General features: G+C 47.2%; 2 protein-coding genes across 4 annotated transcripts in view; one reads left to right on the top strand and one right to left on the bottom strand.

The window, feature by feature from the left end:
- Nucleotides 1-18155, bottom strand: part of LOC132913017 (nephrin-like) — a 254709-nt gene that overhangs the window by 96120 nt on the left and 140434 nt on the right. The gene's annotated exons all lie outside the window — the stretch shown is intronic.
- LOC132913035 (glucose dehydrogenase [FAD, quinone]-like) overlaps nt 11417-18155 on the top strand; it is a 95730-nt gene continuing 88991 nt past the window's right edge. Inside the window, exon 1 of the mRNA XM_060970951.1 lies at nt 11417-11420. The gene's annotated coding sequence lies outside the window, so the exon portion shown is untranslated. The remainder of the gene's footprint in view (nt 11421-18155) is intronic.

Genomic DNA, 18155 nt, shown 5'->3' with positions numbered 1-18155 from the left:
GTCGTAAAGATAATTGAAAGACGAAATTAAAGGAAGGAAGCCGAATAAAATAGGGCGATTAGAGCGACGTATACGAAGTAATCCTGGCGAGCACGTAAAATCTGGTCATGACGTAAGCGGATTAAGGTATTAAGAGGTTGAAGTTAAGAAGCTACCGACTGATACGGCTCGTTCCGTCTTGTCAAATACCGCTTACCTTAATCATAGGATAGTCGGCTCATTACTGACGTTTCGTGCCGGTACAGAGGACGACGACGACTGTCGGAAACGAAGGAACCACGTAGCCCGATAATAAGATTTCGCGTTGCGCTATCGAGCCAAACCGAGGCTGGAACAACAGCGAAACTACGAAACGTTGGCTGACGTTGACGTTCGTAGTGTAAACGAGAAATTGATTGATTAGGAAACTTTCTTATGCTAAGGAACGCTACCTCGAATACTTGCGCTGGCGTTGGTCGCCTCAAAATCTCATTACGAGCCGATGTCGAGTTTAGCCAAACAGACCTGCCAGGCTGGCAAATTCGTTTCACGGTCTTTCGAAAGATCGACGACAAAACGAAAGGTTAGCGGGTAGTTTAAGGGTTAATTAAGTTGTAGGAGAGATCTATCTCTTCTACTAGGAACGAGAGCGGGAACGTTTTAGCGAGAGTGGCGTGGAGACAGCGCTCGAACAGAATCGTCACCGATCGTCCTAAGAAACACACGGTGGTTTCTTTGAAGCAGAGCGATAACCCTCGGGAATAATATCAGATTCTCTCCACGCAACTGCACCGGCTACTTTACGACGTTTCGCCGAGCAGCTTTTTAACGGCAGCCTAATTCGTTTCCGCGTTGCACTTTCGCAGCCATTGTATTTCTTGTTTGCGACGAGCACGTGGTTTTCCGTGGAAAAAAGTTTCGAAGAAAGTGGCGTTTCACGAGCTCGCGCGAGCCTTTATTTCCTCGTGCTCTTAGCTCTCGAGTGCGAGTAATCCTCCCCTATCTGTTGGCCCTGTGCCTCGTCTTACCTTGCCTTCGTTTCGTGCTTTCTCCTCGCTCCCTGTCTCCATTTGCGTTGTTCGTTCGGTCTCTGACGCGTGACTCCGCACTCGTTTCCTGCGCGATCCTTTTTCAATTTCTTCTCGCACTCGCAAACAGAGAGGCGCGATCGAATTTACGCGCAACACGTACATTCGACGATTGTTTCCCCGAGCTTCTCTGCTCTCTCGGTTGGCTCTCTCGATCTCTTCGACTCGGCAGTGCCTGCGCCGTTTCTTTCACTGTTTTCAGCTCGTCGCGTTTCTTTATTCCGCCTCGGTCACATTTTCTCCCGTCCTCTTTACCCGTGCATTTTCTTGCATAGTCGGTGAACCGGGTCGAATACATACTTATGCGACGCGCGTGTTACATACACGCGCTCTGTGATACCTTTTTAAATATATTATGTATGTGTGTACGTGGCTTTCAGGTGGAAACAGGCGAGACTACGCTACACACCAGGCCACACCGAATCACACAGCGCCAGGGAAAATACAGTTTCGCGCCGGTTGCTACGTTATTCTTCGGCTGTATTTAACTTAAATATCACGAACCCGGTGAATACGTTGAAACTCGCGCGACCCAGCTTTCAAATACTAATTCAAACGATCGCGATTCGACGCGGCTTTTTCCATTCATCCGGCAGAGCTGCGATATTTTTGCCCGTGATAGGGAGAGCAAGGGTGGTGGCGTGTCGCGTCGTTTTGCAGTTTGGATCCCGGCAGATTTATCAGCCGCGTCGCGCGACAAAGTATTTGCATACATTTCAAGTAATTACTGGCTGTATTTCAAAAAATTACGCTCGCTCGTTGATGGATAGGACTGTTGTCGCGCGGCGCTGTTTCAGAAAGTTTTTTCGGGCCGTAGCACGGCCAGCAACTTCGCACTGTTGCTACCTTTCCCCGGGGAAACGACCATTTCGCGTTCCTGCTACAGTGTCGCGTGGTTATTTGACGAGAGAAAAGCGCGCGCGATCGCCACATAAAAATTTGGATGAATAAAAATTCGCCTGAAATCATTATCGGCTGTTACCATTAATAATCACGAGGCTCGTAACAACATCCCACGGGATTTAGATCTATCGGTGAGTTTCACTCCGCGTCCCTCTTTTTCCTCTCTCTCTCCCTCCCTTTATCCTCTCGACGTTTCGTTGCCACGGTGATGCAACCTCGTTTAATTGCGAAACATTTCCGCCACAACACGAGCAGATGAATCAACGGCTCGTGGTCTCTATTTCTGTTTAATTACAAAATATTCGCGATATCAACTCTCGTCTCTGGCCGCAGTCGCTCTTTCAAAAAGTCGCGAACCAGCGATTACATTATTTTCTTTGTCCGGAAACCCGTGAAAGCATATTTTCTCACGCAGTCCCGTGGAAGATGTCGCGAACCGAATTCACTGAAAGAGAGACGATTCACGGTGAATCATTCTCTCCCGTAACTATGTCCATATCGTTATCCACCGAACGTTGTCGGATTTCAATGGCTCGTGGCATCGTTAGCTTTTCAGATTCGTTTAATTTCAGGCGATCGATCGCGTTGCTCCCTGTCGACCCGATCTAAAACTGTCGCGATGGATTTAGGCGTCACGCTAGGTGCTTCTGACAGGTGAAACTGGTTGAAGCAGCGCGAAAATTTTAGTTTAAGAACGTAGCAGCTAGGGAAAGCTCGAGAAAGTCTGAAGCATTAGCTGGAAGGAAGGTTACATCGCTAGAAGTACCGTTTCGCGTGAACGCGGCGATTAAAGAAGAACGAGGTTTATTCGCGCCTCTCGATTTACGAGCGACCGATAACGAACAGCCATTTTGTGGACTAAGTTGCTTCGTTAGCGGCTCGTTCGGCGGTTGTTGAAAAGTACGTGGAAAGCGATCGCGCGTCCGGCAAACTTAGCGGCGAAAAAATAAAACTGCGATCGCGATATCGTCTTGCGAACTTTGATCGGATGCTCGCCATCGTCATCGTTTAACATGTCCGCGGCAGTTCTTCGACGAACTTTGCCGAGCGTTAAGCTGAAACTCCATTAGTACGAAACGGCCGTAAAACGACGTGCTGCTCTCTTTGCTCGTGCGCAAGCTTTGCCGTGGGTTTTGCCGTTAAACAATACTCGAAAGATGAGAGGAGAAGTGGGAAGTACGAAAAAAGACAGACAGAAAAAAACAAACAATCGAGAAAAATAGCGGATGGTGAAAATACATAGGGGTTGAAGTGGATCGGAATTTGCAACTGTTTTCGAAGACTGCCAGGCGATTCGTAAATCAGAAATCGATAGCTCTTTCCTCGACGGTATCAATTTATTCGATTTCCCTCGGCCAGTTCCCATTTGCCATCGATTTAGCGAGCCGGCTCTCCGATCGGTCCGACTTATTTAACACCACACCCGTGCTGAATTTCCGGATCGCTTGGATTCCAATCGTTCCAATTAAAAATTCAAAGCGAATCGAATTCCACGAGGTAGGCAGTTTCGAATGGCGATTCGGACGATGTTCGTTCGGTGTGGTGCGGCGCCTCGTTTCTATTCTCGTTTCATTTGCAAGCATCGCGTTTCGATCTTCGAATGTCGAGAGACGGGTAGAGGAATAGGAGGAGGAGGAGGTGGAAGGGCGGTTGGCCAACGAGTTATCGTTGATCGTAACTCGCGGCGAGGCATCGTAGGACACGGGATCGGAAATATCGGTGTACGATATACACGCATCACGTCGATCTTCGCAGTTCACGGTACGACGTTACAATCGGCGGTACGCCAATGACCAACAAGTTTCTGATTGACGAGCCGCGACGTTTTCGAAAAGCGACCAGCTCCGAATCCTACGCGGGAATAGACAACTGCGGCGTTCCGCTAACAGGTGCTCCAGTTTGTAGGGACCGATTTAACCGGAAGCTCGACAACGTTTCTGCATGCCAGCAACACCGCTCTACGAGCCATTGCGCGTTTGTTACACGTACACCAGCCTCGTTTCTGCCCGTTGCAACCGCTCCGTTATTACTCTCTTGTCGGTAGACCGGTCGTTTATTGTTATTGGGCGCAGAAATTTGGACAACAGTCGGTCAACATCCCAAAGGAAAGCAGATTTCAGTTTATCGGTAACTGGGATTCTTGAGACCGATAACGCGAGGTTCGCCAGCGTGCACGATTCACCGATCGTTCGCCAAGCATCGTAATTGAAATATTCAGGGCGAAATCGTGGCCGACGAGAAGTTCCGCTGATCGTTAGATAAACGGAGTTGTTTTATCGGAGAAACAGAAACGCGGTGTAAATCGGAGTAAATTCGTTCCGCTTTCCGGTGGCAAAATACCGAGTATCTCTGCATGGTTTTCCCCTTTGCCACCTATTTCACATTTTTGTTGGGAACATACGTAGGTATAAATAAACGAGCACGCTTTGATCGCGAACGATTGCAGGAAACCGAGCCAATCGGAATATCGGATGACAAGCATACCGCGGACACGGTGGAAACTCGCACGGTTGGATACGTTATGGATCGCAGAGGTTATTGCACGTTGTTCGAGAGTAAAGGGGCTGGCAGAGAGGGTGTGCTGTACAATTCGTAGGATAGTTAAGGGCACTGACGTAACTACTGCAGCTAATGAGGCATAAACAACCGGGGTGCTAGCTACTCGGCCCCGCGTCCTAACCACCATCCGAAAACCCCTACCTCTCCGTTTTACCTAACCAACTATCCCCGTCCATTTTAGTGGCCGTCTATAGTTTAGTCACTGTTCTCGTAAACTAATAATATCGGTGCGGCAGTACGGTCCTTTCGTGCGGCCAGCCTCGAATTTATCGTTTCCAACCTCGTAGACTCTCCCGGTTTACCTACTGACAGATCTTTCGGTTGGATCATTCCGTCGAAACACTCCTTTTTAACTCTTTCCACTTTTAACCGACTAACCGTGAGTCGGACCAGTTCACGGAACACCGCTTATTCTTCGCTTTCTCGTTAAAGCACAGCTACGTCTTCCCCTTTACCTCTGCCCCCTTTGCCGAACGCTCTAACTTCCGGCAATACTTTTAGACCCTGGAATGGAAAGGTGTTCGATAACTGAATTATTCATAAGTCCCGGGCGGCGCGTTACGGCTTTTATTTAATTCGGAACAACTTAGATGCGTTTCGAACGCTTTCCAGCTATGTCACGGTATCGTTTGCCGGCAACCGTGATTCTTCACGAGGTATTGCAATGCCCAATGCGTATTTCAACTTGAACCGTAAAATCGTACGTTCCTTCCTCTCTTTGTTTCTTGCCCGTTTCAACGAATCGCGATCTGCCTGGAATTCTAATCGCATGCGACACGCAACAAGTTCGCGTGAATGAACGGTCAGCGGCGAGCTTTCGCCGATTCGTGCGCCGTTGATAATTCAAAAGGAATACGCCTAGGGGAAAAGACGATGTCGAGATGCAAATTAATATTTATACAAAGTTGCTAATCGCATCGTGCGCGTCACGATTTTACCGCCAGTGTACGAAGCACGGACTAGGCGTTGACTCGCACTACTGGCGCCCCATCTGGTCGCCCTGCCATAAAACAGGTCGAACGGGGGGTTGCGAACGCGGCGCGTATATAAACGAACGAAAGATAAATTTGTTCGCCCGGTGACGTTCCTTTCGGCAATTAAGAGGCGAGCCAGACAAATTGCCGACCTGTCGTAAAACGTCCCCCCGAATTTTCTCGAAAGCCGCTGGTGCTTCGTGGAGCAGACACGACCAGCGTACCGATTCTCATACCAACTACGGACGACTTTCCCAACGACGACGACGACGACGACGACGACGGGCGCCATTCGTTGAAAGAGATCTCTTGAAGGACTTTTACTTCTTCCCGGCTAGAGGAGCGTCGACTAACCCGATAAGCTCTCTTCGTCCACGTAGCGATAATTACGTAGCATCAGCGAGCTATTCGAGCTCTGTTTACTCCGAGGAAAACGCGGGAAAGTGGGGACAACTGGAAGACCGAGGTGGGTGAGGGCGGAAGGAGGGAACTGCCCCGAAAAAAGAAAAAGCGCTAGCCAGATAGTGAGCGAGAGAGAGCGAGCGAGCGAGAAGGGGGAGAGAGGAGAAGGGAGAGAAGGAGGGAAGGACCGGTGTAATTCTAACGGGTTTAAGAGAGTCGTTTTTAAAGCTCGTCGACCGAGAGAATCGGTGGGTGTAGAGAAAGGCGGAACAGAGACAAAAAATAGGGAAACGGAAGAAAAAGGGAAAGAAAAGGGAACGCGAGTGCAAAGAAAAGAGAAGAGAAGCGAAGTAGGAGAGGCGGGAGCATCGGCGCGAGAAAGGCAGCTCGTTGCGAAAGGATGAAACGTGGAATACGAGAGAAAGAGAATGGACCATCTATGGAACTGCAGAGAACATCAGGCGGACGTACTTCTTTGCGTTTCAAAATAATTTCGTTAAACGCCCTTGGGGGAAACGTTTCCGTTGTTTAAGCGTACAACGGTTCGTTTCGTCGTTGAAAACGCTTCGTGGCTATGCTCATGCGTCACCGACAAAGGCGATACGTAGTTTGGAGAATGATTCCGGAACGTTGCCTTGGTGCTCCGCTGCACCAAGGAATTTATCGACGTTTACATGTTCGTTAACCCGAAAACCTCCTTTTCCTTTTCCAATATACGTACATCCTTTCGAGCCCCCTGAGAACCGGTTTGCCAATCCACCGTTTTATAATTTGCATCGGCTAATCCTAGTTCAACGACCATCTTTCGAATCTAAATTCTTCCTTCGCACGGAACGGTTTCTTTTATACGCCAGTTCGAGCAGGGTAAAGCCGTTCGTAATTGCTCGTTTCGAGTTCCGAACGCAGAAACGACGTCCGATCTGTGTCGGTCGAAGTTACACAATACCACGTTTAACCAGAGAAACGGAAAATAAAGAAAAACGAGAGGAGTGGAACCGGTGGTAATAGGAAGGGGAACGAGTAATCGAAGAAACCAGAAGAGTCTGAGTTTCCAACGAAATCCGAGCCAAGTCGACAGCTGTTTCTTTCGACTCTTGCTAGACGGAAAGTCGATTTCGGTTATTTAGCCAATTACTATGCGATAATAAGTTCCAAGACGACGTTTTTTCCCCGACATGTTCGCGTCCAGCAATTCGTTGCCGAAAATTAATCCATCGAACGGCCGACGACCGATTACTCGTCGATGCTTTAACGCTTTCGGTAGCTTCATCCCGATGCTGTATTTCTCACTCTGATCGGACAACTCGGTCAATAATCATCTCCGTAGAATTTCATTAGTCGTCACTGAGCGTTTTCCACGTGCTCGACGTTCGTGTATTCCAAACGGAAATCGGCGATATTCCACGTCGTCGAATAGTGTAAATCGCTTCTTCACTCGTTTCCCGTCCTCCAAGCTATCTGGATTTCCAACGATCAAACGTCCATGCCACGAATAATATCGATCACACTGTCGACTGCGTTACTTTTGCGCCACTATCACTGTAATGTGTAAATTATTAATGTATAATTCTTCACTGCTACGATCGTTATTTTTGCAATTTTAATCAGTGGCTGCTCTCCTATATTTGTCATCGCAGCAATATGTTCGATACGTGGATTCCAGGCTTTCTAAGACTCCAGCTCGCTAAGAAGCTTTATTTTATTAGCAGATGCCGGGCGAAAAATCATTTTTCTTTTCTCTCTCCTCTGCCTTCTCTTAATTCCCTCCTTTTTCCTTTCCTATCTACGCTGTGACACAAAATCTGAGGCTATCTAATGGAATTTTATTTCAGGACAATCGATAAAAAAATATAGATTTCCGCTTCGAACGCCTTTATATCGCGCAGCTTTCCAACGCCTTTTTTTCGCCAAGAGATGGTCGCGATAACCCATTTATTCGCAGCGTCACGCAAAACTCGAAGCAATCGTCGTTTAATTGCCTCGTTATGCCGGTTATCGCGATCCGCGCCAGCCACTATATTAGTCCCTTCAATCTTGTTTGCTCGACAGGTTTCATTCTACGCGTTTTATCTTGTTCGAACCGGAATCTAAATGGGCGCGAGAGAACACGAGGAACAACAAAACGGCCACGCTCGTGAAAGCCGCGCCCAACGTATTTTCCCTCGTCCTCCTTGTCTTCGAAACGGCGGGAAACGTGCCGGGGAAAAACGCTACGAGCGGGCTAACTCAAAGATACCTCGCTGTCGGAAGTTGCTTACGAGATCGTCGATTTAACTGCCATTTTATTGTTTCGAAAAGCATTCGAAGGATCGTTCGAACAGTAATCGGTTGCCTATTGGTTGAAGAAGCGCGTACCTTGGCACTCCACTGTGTGGAATGAGAATTTTTCATTACCGTTAATTAATACCAACGTTGTCGCAGAGAGGCGCACGACAATGATTAAAGTTTCCTCGTGGAACGAAGGAAAACTCGGCACGATGTTCTCGTTGCAGCGGTCCGGCACGATGGTTGGACAGTCGTGGAAGGGCAACTAGGAAGGGCCGATTCGAAGTTACTTGCTGTTTCCGACAACACCGTGTAAACGGTCTCTTCGTCGTTTACATAAACCGACTCGATCGAAAAGCGTTTTCCTCGCGAACGTCGATTTCTGAATGCTCGTCGACGAACTGTTCCGCTACTTCTTGCTTCTGGCCTCCCTTCGGTAATACGGCTGCTTTTACAGGTTTCGAGACCGAACGAGCCTGGATTCAATGTGTACGTGTAACGTTGGCGCGCTTTTCGTTCGATGAAAGTTTCTCGAAGCTCTGCCGTACACAAAGAAAAACCAGCACTACTTTCCACCTAGCCGTTCAACGAAATTAATTATGCTGCTGCATTAAATATACGTGGAATATTAACGAGCGCGCAGCTCGGCTCCAAACACTCGTTTAATGTCTTGCTTGCGTTGCAACAGTTGCAGACACCAGCGCTTAGAATTACGTTCTCGCGTGGGAGGATTGTTTAAAGTAACCGGACACGAAATGTGAAAAATTGGACGAACGACGATTGCAAGCATCGATTCCATTATTCGGTGTATTTAGTTTAGCTGTGTCCCACTAGCAACATAAAACGGCGCATCGAACCGTGCCGCGCCGCGTTGGCTACAGATAGAGGAATGTGTGATTCAATAAATGAGTTCGGACGCGCGTTCCTAGTGATTAGGAATCAATTAACTCACGTTGATAATTCACGTTGAATAGCCGGAACGCAGTTACTTTTAATCGATGCACGCCATTCTGTATCGTATCGGGGCGATAAGCACCGGCTATTTCGCCAGCTGTATCTCTGTTCCGATTGTTTCCCCGTTTCCAGATGGAACACCGATAGCCGCCGAACGTTGATCATTCCTGCATTTTCAACCGTACACTCGCTATTTCGACCTTCTATTTCTCCGAAACGTATCGAAAATTTTACCGGCTAAAACGTTATTTGTATTATCCTGGAATGTACAACGCGATTCGCAAATGCTTACTCATTGCAGATGAGAAACTCGTGCGCGGTGAAGAGCTCTCCAGGGACAGATATTGATAAGAATAACGAACGTCTGCGTAGCGCATCTGTTGAACTAAACAAAGGCAGAAAAATATGTGAAATTAAAAATCTTGGCGGGTTTAAAAAAAAAATAAAATTTAAGGTGCTATAACAGTTATTTAAATAAACTTCTTTCTGCCTTTGTTTAGTTCACCCAGAAGAAAAATAGGTAACAATTTAATCCTTTTTTGGTTTTTTGTTTCAGTCAAGAAACAGGGTGGATTACGAGGTGGATCTTTCTCGCCGGTTGAAGGCTACAGCGACAAGACTCCCATTTTTCTTTTTACTTTTGTTGAGAATTTCGAATCTTAATAGCCGAGATAACGATGTATGGACACTAAATTTATACTTGGAATTTATATTAGAATAGTTACATATTTATTTTATAAACGATTCCCGTGATATTCATCGATACACACTTGAACGCGTCTCAGCACTTTCTTCCATACTCGACTGTTAACCGACTGAACAGTTTACATTCGTCTGTTTTCGAGACGCCGCACACACACACGCCTCCACACACTGATACTCACATATGAATAGTACTATGACGCATCTGATCTAATCTAGTACATAAAATTGTACATATCTCAATAACTTTAAAAAAAATTTGTTTGTATTCGTTCAATATATATAAAACCATACCTCAAAATTCAATAACTTCATTTCTTCCTTCCCCTTCTAAAAAAAGTCACGAGAAAACGCTGTTTTAGAACATTCTAATTCAGGACACCCTTTTAATTCAACTTAATTGTTCTCATGTTAGATCGGGCAAATGATCTATGTTATTGCTATTATATTATTAGTCGATTTCTCGTTTATTATTCTCCTTTATTATCTATTAGTCCGTTATTCACGTACAATCTCACTTTCCTTCCTTCATAAGTACGTTTACAGATACCTGAGTTGGCAGGGAACGTTGCACCAATATTTTCAGTAGTATCACTAGACGTCCGAGCCAACGGAATGGAAGAGCAAAGAGAAGAAAGGAAAACCATGGTTAGATGTAAAAGGGCACTCGCAGTGACTCGTGTTCCGGGCTGAATGGTCAAAGAACAAGCATCGAATGGAAGACGCGTGAAAGACGCGCATTCTTTTCCCCAATTCGTAGCTATGTGTTTAAAATATTCGGAAAGAACGTTGAGGTCGCGAAACGTAACGGACACGGATTTACGAAGTTTATTCTCGATTCTGAAATGAAACGTGGTCGAGGCTATTTAGGCAAGATAAAATTGACGACGAACGACGAATCGCGTCTCAAAAGCGGTAGTTAGGACGTTAAATATTTCTAGGAAAGTTGCACCGTGGCACAGCGATGTCGACGAACGATGAATTGAAAATTGCAAGTTTTAGGAAGCCGCGCGGCAACCATCCTCCGAACTGTCCGCCCGTGAATGCGAGGAAATTGGAGAGTGATTCTCAACGTCCGAGGAATCTGTTCCCCTTTTCGTCGACCTTCTCGAATCTCTCCACGTTTTCGCTTCTTCCGGCCTGATCGCATCTTTCCCCGAGCATTATATCGCGCGCTTTCTCTTCGTTCCTTTTCTCCTTACGAGTAACGATCACGATATTGCCGTAGAGAAATAATTATCGTCGAAGCAATTGCTGTATGGTTGTTCGAAAGTTTGCATATATATATATATTTATATAATAGGATACAATGTAACGATAGAACCCTCTGATGGTGTACGTTCATCGACAGCTCCGGTTGACGTGCATCGACGACGACTCGTACAGATTTAACGAGACAGCTGCCGCCACAATGAAACAAAAGTTGTTTAATCCGCTCTTCTTTATATACATGAGTTTTCGAAACACGTCGGCGAAGGGTGTCGCGAGATTTTCAATTTAGACGTGTCATCGAGTCCCGATAACACTTGATGCGGCATCTCCGCCACGCTGGTTGCAGTTCGAGCGACATTTTCTTTGTCTGTGCGACAATATCGTAGATGGTTGGAACATCGAGTTGGAAGATCTTTCCTTGTCGAAGCAGTTCGCCCATTTGGATAGAGCGAGTAAGTAAATTCCGATCTTGGGAATAGTTGCGCGACACCGCTAATAACTATTGTTAGAGCCGGAGTGCAACAAATGGACGTTAAGAATCGTCGCGCGAAATATCCGTTATGCCTGCTGCTGCAGATTGTCCATTACGAAAGGTAGTTACGAAAATTGCCAGGTTCGATCCATGCACTCGATGATCGGAGTTTCTGTTTTCGGAAAGACACGAGGATTTCTCGAGCCCTCGACTCGTTTTGACGATTTGATCGAGAATCACCAATCAGCAGACGCTTTTCGAGATAAAAAGATGTCTGAGGATGCGATCAGAATGAAAATGTCTCTTTGAGGATCGTCGAAGGAGACTCGTTCAAACATAAATCTCGTTTCCGTTGGTTGTTATTCGAAGCAAGCGTAACGGGCGATGTCGTCATTAAATGATACTGCGGCAATCAAAACGAAGAACCTTCGAAAGACGACGAAATGGAGATTTTCTTTGAAGCATCTTGCAATCGTGTTCCCATAACTACGCGGCACTGAATCCGAATAATAGCGGAAACAGAGAACGAGACGGCGAATTCACCGAGCGCGGTGTATTCGAGAGCGAAAAGAGAAAGAAGAGGAGAAAGATGAAGAAGTGGAAAGTTGGTGTGTCGCGAAGAATGCGACCAATAATCGTGCCAGTGGCAGTGATCGTAACGGTAACAAGCCGGATTTGGCTCCGTTTTGTCGCACGCGCGTAACGTTATTATAAAAGTCTGGTTCGTAAAGGGGGAACAATCGAACGTTTCGTGGAAAATAAACGACGCACGCGTCCCCGAGATTTCGTTGAAAAAATTATTCCGACGTTGTACGATACAGCCGAAAAGAAGAAGTTATCGTTGCTTCGTGAAAAGATAAGAATAACGATGAATTTACTATCTTTCTATGATATTTTTGCTTCTTTAGTTTCGGTTATGCGCCAATTTAGAAAGAGGCCGTTCGTTTCCGTTTTTAACGAACGGACTATGTTCACACGGGCCGGTCGACGAAACCAGCGAACGATAGCAAGTCTCGTTAATCGCGCCGTATGGTTGTCCTATCTACCTTCCCGTCGATATCGACTTTTCGCGCAATTCCTCGTTTCCGCTCCGGAATCCGGACTTCCACTCGAACGAGTTGTTCAACCTAGGAAATTGCTCGTTGAGGTCGGGTCAGCTGCGTCTCTGGCTACAAAGAAGGATGTCACAGCGAAGAAATTTCTCGTCTGGGACACTTAACTTTTTGTTTCTCGATGTCCAATTGTAAAAAGGATCGAAAGACGAGGCGATTCGGTGTCGAGAGCCGCGCGGCCAAGATACAGCAATCGTCAGGAAGAAAGTTTTCTTCGCTAACCTCGTCGCTCGCGGTATCATTTTCCGTAGATCGCCTTCAATTTCAGGCTATGAGGCGTCTTTCGCTTTCGGTCTATTACCTCCCTCTGCATCGCCCACCCTCTGCCTGCCCTAGCCATGACCGTTGCCTTTATAGAAAAGAACAAAAACTAAGGATTCGTCTGTCCAGCTCGCTTTCATTTCACGCATCATAATCTTTAATTAAAGCGGGTGTTCTACTGCATATAATACGAGATCGTTAAACGACGAACCCGCGAGCAGACGGTTCTCGCTTTTACCGCGTTCTTACCAATTTAAACGCTGCTCACCACCAGACCACTCTCTTTCTTTCCCTCTATTCGCCGTTTCTCGGCAAGACGGTCGGCATCGTTTCGGAAAAATTTCCCCAAGCATTTGAGATCGAGCTTCCGAAAAATTGAATTCCAAACGAGCTCCCCAGTTCCTTTTTAGCTTTTTTTCCTTCCCTCTTTTGCGAGAGGAATACGAAGAAAAACGTGGTAGAAGATTTCCCTCGTATTCGATTTTGCGCAGACTTAATCGTCGGACGATCGCGGACCAACGATCACGGTCACGATAAGTGAGTCGGAGAGCATTTCCTCGGTGACACGGCTCCATTAGCCACTGTCGGTGCGAGCAACGAACGCGCAGCTCGTTACGCCTCTGGTCACGCGACACGATGCGCTCTTGGGACCCGTGGGAACGTGGCCTTTTCCGCGACCGTCGAGAAAACGAGCAACTTCGCGAGCAGCCAATCTACTGCGGTCGAGAGGGTAGCAAGACCCTTAAAGAAACGTGTCCAATCGGAGTGAAGCGTGGTAATGGAGGAGCAACGATGGAACGGGGAGCGGGGACGGATCTCGGGCTTTTATTATGTCCATGGCGAAGTCACGCGAGCGGCATGTCCGCGAAATATATCGTGCAGCTTCGACAATAGCAGGAAAGGACAGTTTCTGCGCTTCTAGCCGTCTCTTCGTGAAGATACCGAGCCAACGCAGGGCTACGATATAAAAGGTTTTATTATGCCGTGGTACGAGCCGCGCGACGAAGTGACTAAGAGCGAAAATAAAACTCGCGTTACGTTTATTGTTCGACAGTCGCTGCGTTGGATGTAAGAATAAAGATGGAAGGATGATATTCCCTAGGGCAAACGCGGACAAGCGACGCACAGATACGTTTACGCTGTTAAATATTCCGTAACCGCGTCTCGCATGTTGGTCTCTGGACGAAGGATCGAGCTTGAAGAAGCGCGACTCTCGCACCTGTTTTCTCCGATATCGAGCACCGTTAATTTCTCCAAACCGTACGATCCACCGTGCAATAGACTGACCGACAAAGGTGATCGATTCCATAACGTTTTTCGCATGAGACAACCGATCGCACTGGCGTTCTTCTTCGACTCGTAAATAAATTACGTTCACGTGACATTTGCCGACTGCACGTCGCTTCTGGCGTTTCCGTGCCTTCATGTCGATGAATTCCTAACATAAAAGGGTTCTCCTTAGATAAGCGTGTAGTCGTATGCGGTCATTCAAAGAGCTTTTCCACGAACACGGAGAGGATGAGGAAGAAGGGAGGATGGGGTAGAACAGAAGAGAGGAGCAGCAGGCGCGAATGAAAGAAAAACGGAAGACCGGTTGAAAAGAGAGAGGAAAAGATATGGACCGAGGGAAAGTCGGTCAACCTACTCTTGCACGTGTCACGAGATGTTCCTTCTTTTGATCGATCAAGCGGTAAGAGAAGTTTTTTGTCGACTCTCAAGGACGTGCGATTATTCCGCGACTTTCGTAAATGTCAGCGACGAAGGCAACGACGAGCCGGAACTTACGAATCGAAAAGAGAACTTTCGTTACACAACGTGAAAATGGTTGGCCTTTATACGCGATTATTTTACGCGGTCGTTGCTTTATTCGTACGATATAAAGGCAAGGCGAGGGTGTAGCTGTCATGCGAGACGAGTATTTCTAAATGCACGAAAGGTTTTGTTTTCGTGGGAAGCGGTGCACAACAGCGGTACACTCGTTCGCGAAAGAAACGGTACGTTTCAATAAAATTTCACGAGTACTCGCACGCGAACGCGAGAAAGGGAAAGCAACAAAGAGCGCTCGACGAGGGTCGTTAACGACAGTAGTAAAAGCAAGGGCAAGTCGGACAATCGGAAGGAAGTATCCATGGCCCACTCTAAAACCGGTTATTTATTGCGATGCGGTCGGAACGAGCGCGATGCATACGCGGTACAACGAGATGCTTCGGCATGATCGGTCATTTCCGCTGGCAGGTGTCTTTTTATCTGGAACGTTTACGCGTCCGGATTATGGTCCGTCGAAATTGGTCTGCACACGAATACCACGCATACTTCCGATCGACCGCTTTAAATCTTTTACTCTAATCTAACCTAGGCTACGACTTTTCCGCGCGCGCGATTTCGGTCGACCACGCGGAAAGGAAACCGGGAATAGTCGCTCGTTTCTTCCTCTTTGCTCCGGGATATGGTTCGTCTAACTGCATCGATCGAATCGAATAGGATACATTAGAGAATTGCAAGCATTCGTCCGCCGGAAATTTAAACGTCCCGACGAACCTTCCCAACGTTTCAGCTTTATCTTAATTCCGTTTCGAAAAATAGGAATCGATTCGCAGTGGAAGGACCTTTCGTGCTCTTCGTTCGTCCTTTTTCGATCGTCGACCGGATAGATCGACCACTTTGCCTTCTATTCTCGTCGGGCATTTCCTAGCGCTTGTATTTTTCACTTATTCCAGACAACTCAGTTCCTTTGATAATAAAGCCGCGATCAACGGCGTTAAACAGTATCTCATCGATTCTTTCTCACTGGCTCGCGATTTAGCTAACGCTAACCGTTCATATCGTGGCCACCAGCTCGTGGAAATTCCTTGGAAAGTTCGGTCGAGCATGAGCGTGGACAAAATCGCGTGTTAAGAAACGATACGTCTCACCTGACCCGGGTCAATTTTCTCCCGGGCTCGTATCGATACGTAGTTTCCTCGTTGTCGGTGTCACGTTGGCGATGCGAGTGCGATCAATCGTCTTTCATACCTCGAACACGCCTAGTTCTTCCTAACCTTGAGATCCGACTATCGATTCTTCTTTCTCCTCCCTTTCGTTGGTAACGAAAATTCATTTACGAAGGTGACGGCAACGAGCAAGTAGGAAAAGTTCGCGACGATGGACAGAAAAAGGCAGACAAGGTCGTGGTGGATCTGCCGATGTATTTACTCGATTCCCCTCTGTCTTGTACGCAATTATTGGGCCGTTCTCGGATCCGCGTAGTATCGGTTTCATAAATATTTGATCGGGAAAGGGTTCGGCGGCGAAGTTTCTTCGGGTTCTTGGTTTGCTGGTGAAGACGATATAGAGTGAGAGAGAAGCGTGGTCGCTGGCGTGCACGAACACAGTAAATACTCGGCCGGGTGCAAAAGCGAGTGTGCGTCGTAGTCCGTTGCGTCTCGTAGCCCCTTAAATAAAGCGATAAATTTCTGCGTCGGCAGAGGGGAGTGCACGTAGCTCGTCCCCTCTGCCTTTAAGTAAAATCTTCGTCCAACCGGTAGGCAAGATTTATAGAACGTTTAAATCGGTAAATAGTTTCGCAGCGAGCAATCTATTACCACGTTCCGCCTTCACGGAGAAGAGAGCTAGTCAAATGAAGCGGAATCTCGCCACTGGTTGATACACCGCTGAAATTGTTTCGCTCATTAGAGGGGTCGCTTTCCCGTTGCTGCCGAGTAATTTCGAGACGGTCGAACGTGGTGAACGGGCTATTTCGTACGACGCGCAAAAATCGACGAAAAAAAAATGTCACCTCCCATTAGCAGGCAAGCGTGTTCCTAGGGCAGGTCGGTGAATTTTCGCGGCGTCCTCGCGCGCTAATTATTCGATCCGTGCGACTCTTTGGCGCTGACTCGCTCCACGGAATTAGACCAATTGGAAATTCGAGCCTGTTTCAAAGTGGCCGACGTTAAGCTTTAACGAGGTACCGGGCCAGCTGGTCGTTTACAAATACGAAGGGCTTTATTTCGTGCTGTCATGTACCGTGCGCGGCATGCAGCGTGCAGGGATTCCTGTAAGATTAATGTTTCGGAAGATGTACAACCGTGTTTTCAAAGGATGATAACTCATAGGAGAGGGCGAGGGCGGAGTTGGCGTGCAACCTGCTACTAAATTGTTCTCGCGGTGGAAAAGTGGATATGTCAACCTTCTCGTTAACCGCTAATAGCCTTTAAATAAAGCGGTAAATCATACGTGTTCCTGGCCAAATTTAGCTCGCCGCGTCTTCCTTTCCAGTTTCGGCTGCCTCTTCTTCGATCGCAGATCGCCCATAAATCCGTCAACCGACGTCTTCCGAAATCTGTGTTGTCTCTTTACGCTAAAGCTCAAACTGTCGAATATTTCCGACTATAATCAAAGTTTCCCGGGTATCGACCTGCCATGCCCGGAATGATTTGTGCTAAATTACCACGCGGATACCCACTTGTCGTTTAGAAGGTATCAAGGTAACCGACAGATTCCTCGGATTCGTCCGATCGATACGTCTTTCGGTATCGTGTCGCGTCTTGCAATCTTTCGGTAGGTTCCTTAGCCGAAGAAGTGTAGCGGTCGGTGGTACACGGTTCATCCATAACGATACAAGAAAGATCAATATTACGCTTTCATCGAGGCGGAATCGTTAAAAGTTTCCAGGAGGTACGATTAAGGAAATGGATGGTAGCCGGGTATCCTATCAAGGTATAATATAACGTCGGATCCGTTGGAACGTCGAAGATGGAGATTAACGCGTTCGCTGATCGACCAAGGGGAGTAACGGGTAGAAAAAGGTTAGGGCGTCCGCACCAACTGGGAACTGGTAATTATCGAGGGAACCTCGTCACAGGAGCAAAGAAACAGCTGCCAAATGTCGCACAAATTATCTGTCCGTAAATGGACGTGTACCGTTTCCAATAAGTGGATAGCAATGGTTGCCAGCGTTCTTTTTTTCATCGGTTTCGTTCGCGCATTCGTTATTCGCGGATCTTGCGGTCAACCAAACGAAGGTTTTGGGAACGAAGGTAGATTCAACCGTTGAAAACGTAACTGCGATTCAAAGGTAGCGCGCGAGCGCAGCACGTGATTAGCCCGAATAAAGCGATAACGTATAGATTTCACTCGGGTCGGACGCGACTCACCGAGTAAAGTTCTAATTTCCATTGTTTCTCGCGGCGGAACACCGCACAGGAAGTCGGACGAACGTGTACCATCTCGAAATGACTTCCACCGGTAGCGAATAATAGCTTTGCCGGGCGGTAGATTAAAACGCTCGCGG

This window comes from Bombus pascuorum, chromosome 12 (assembly GCF_905332965.1).
Source record: "Bombus pascuorum chromosome 12, iyBomPasc1.1, whole genome shotgun sequence".
Lineage (NCBI taxonomy): Eukaryota > Metazoa > Arthropoda > Insecta > Hymenoptera > Apidae > Bombus > Bombus pascuorum.
The sequence above is the reverse complement of the archived record's forward strand: the minus strand, read 5'-3'. Positions and strand labels throughout refer to the sequence as shown.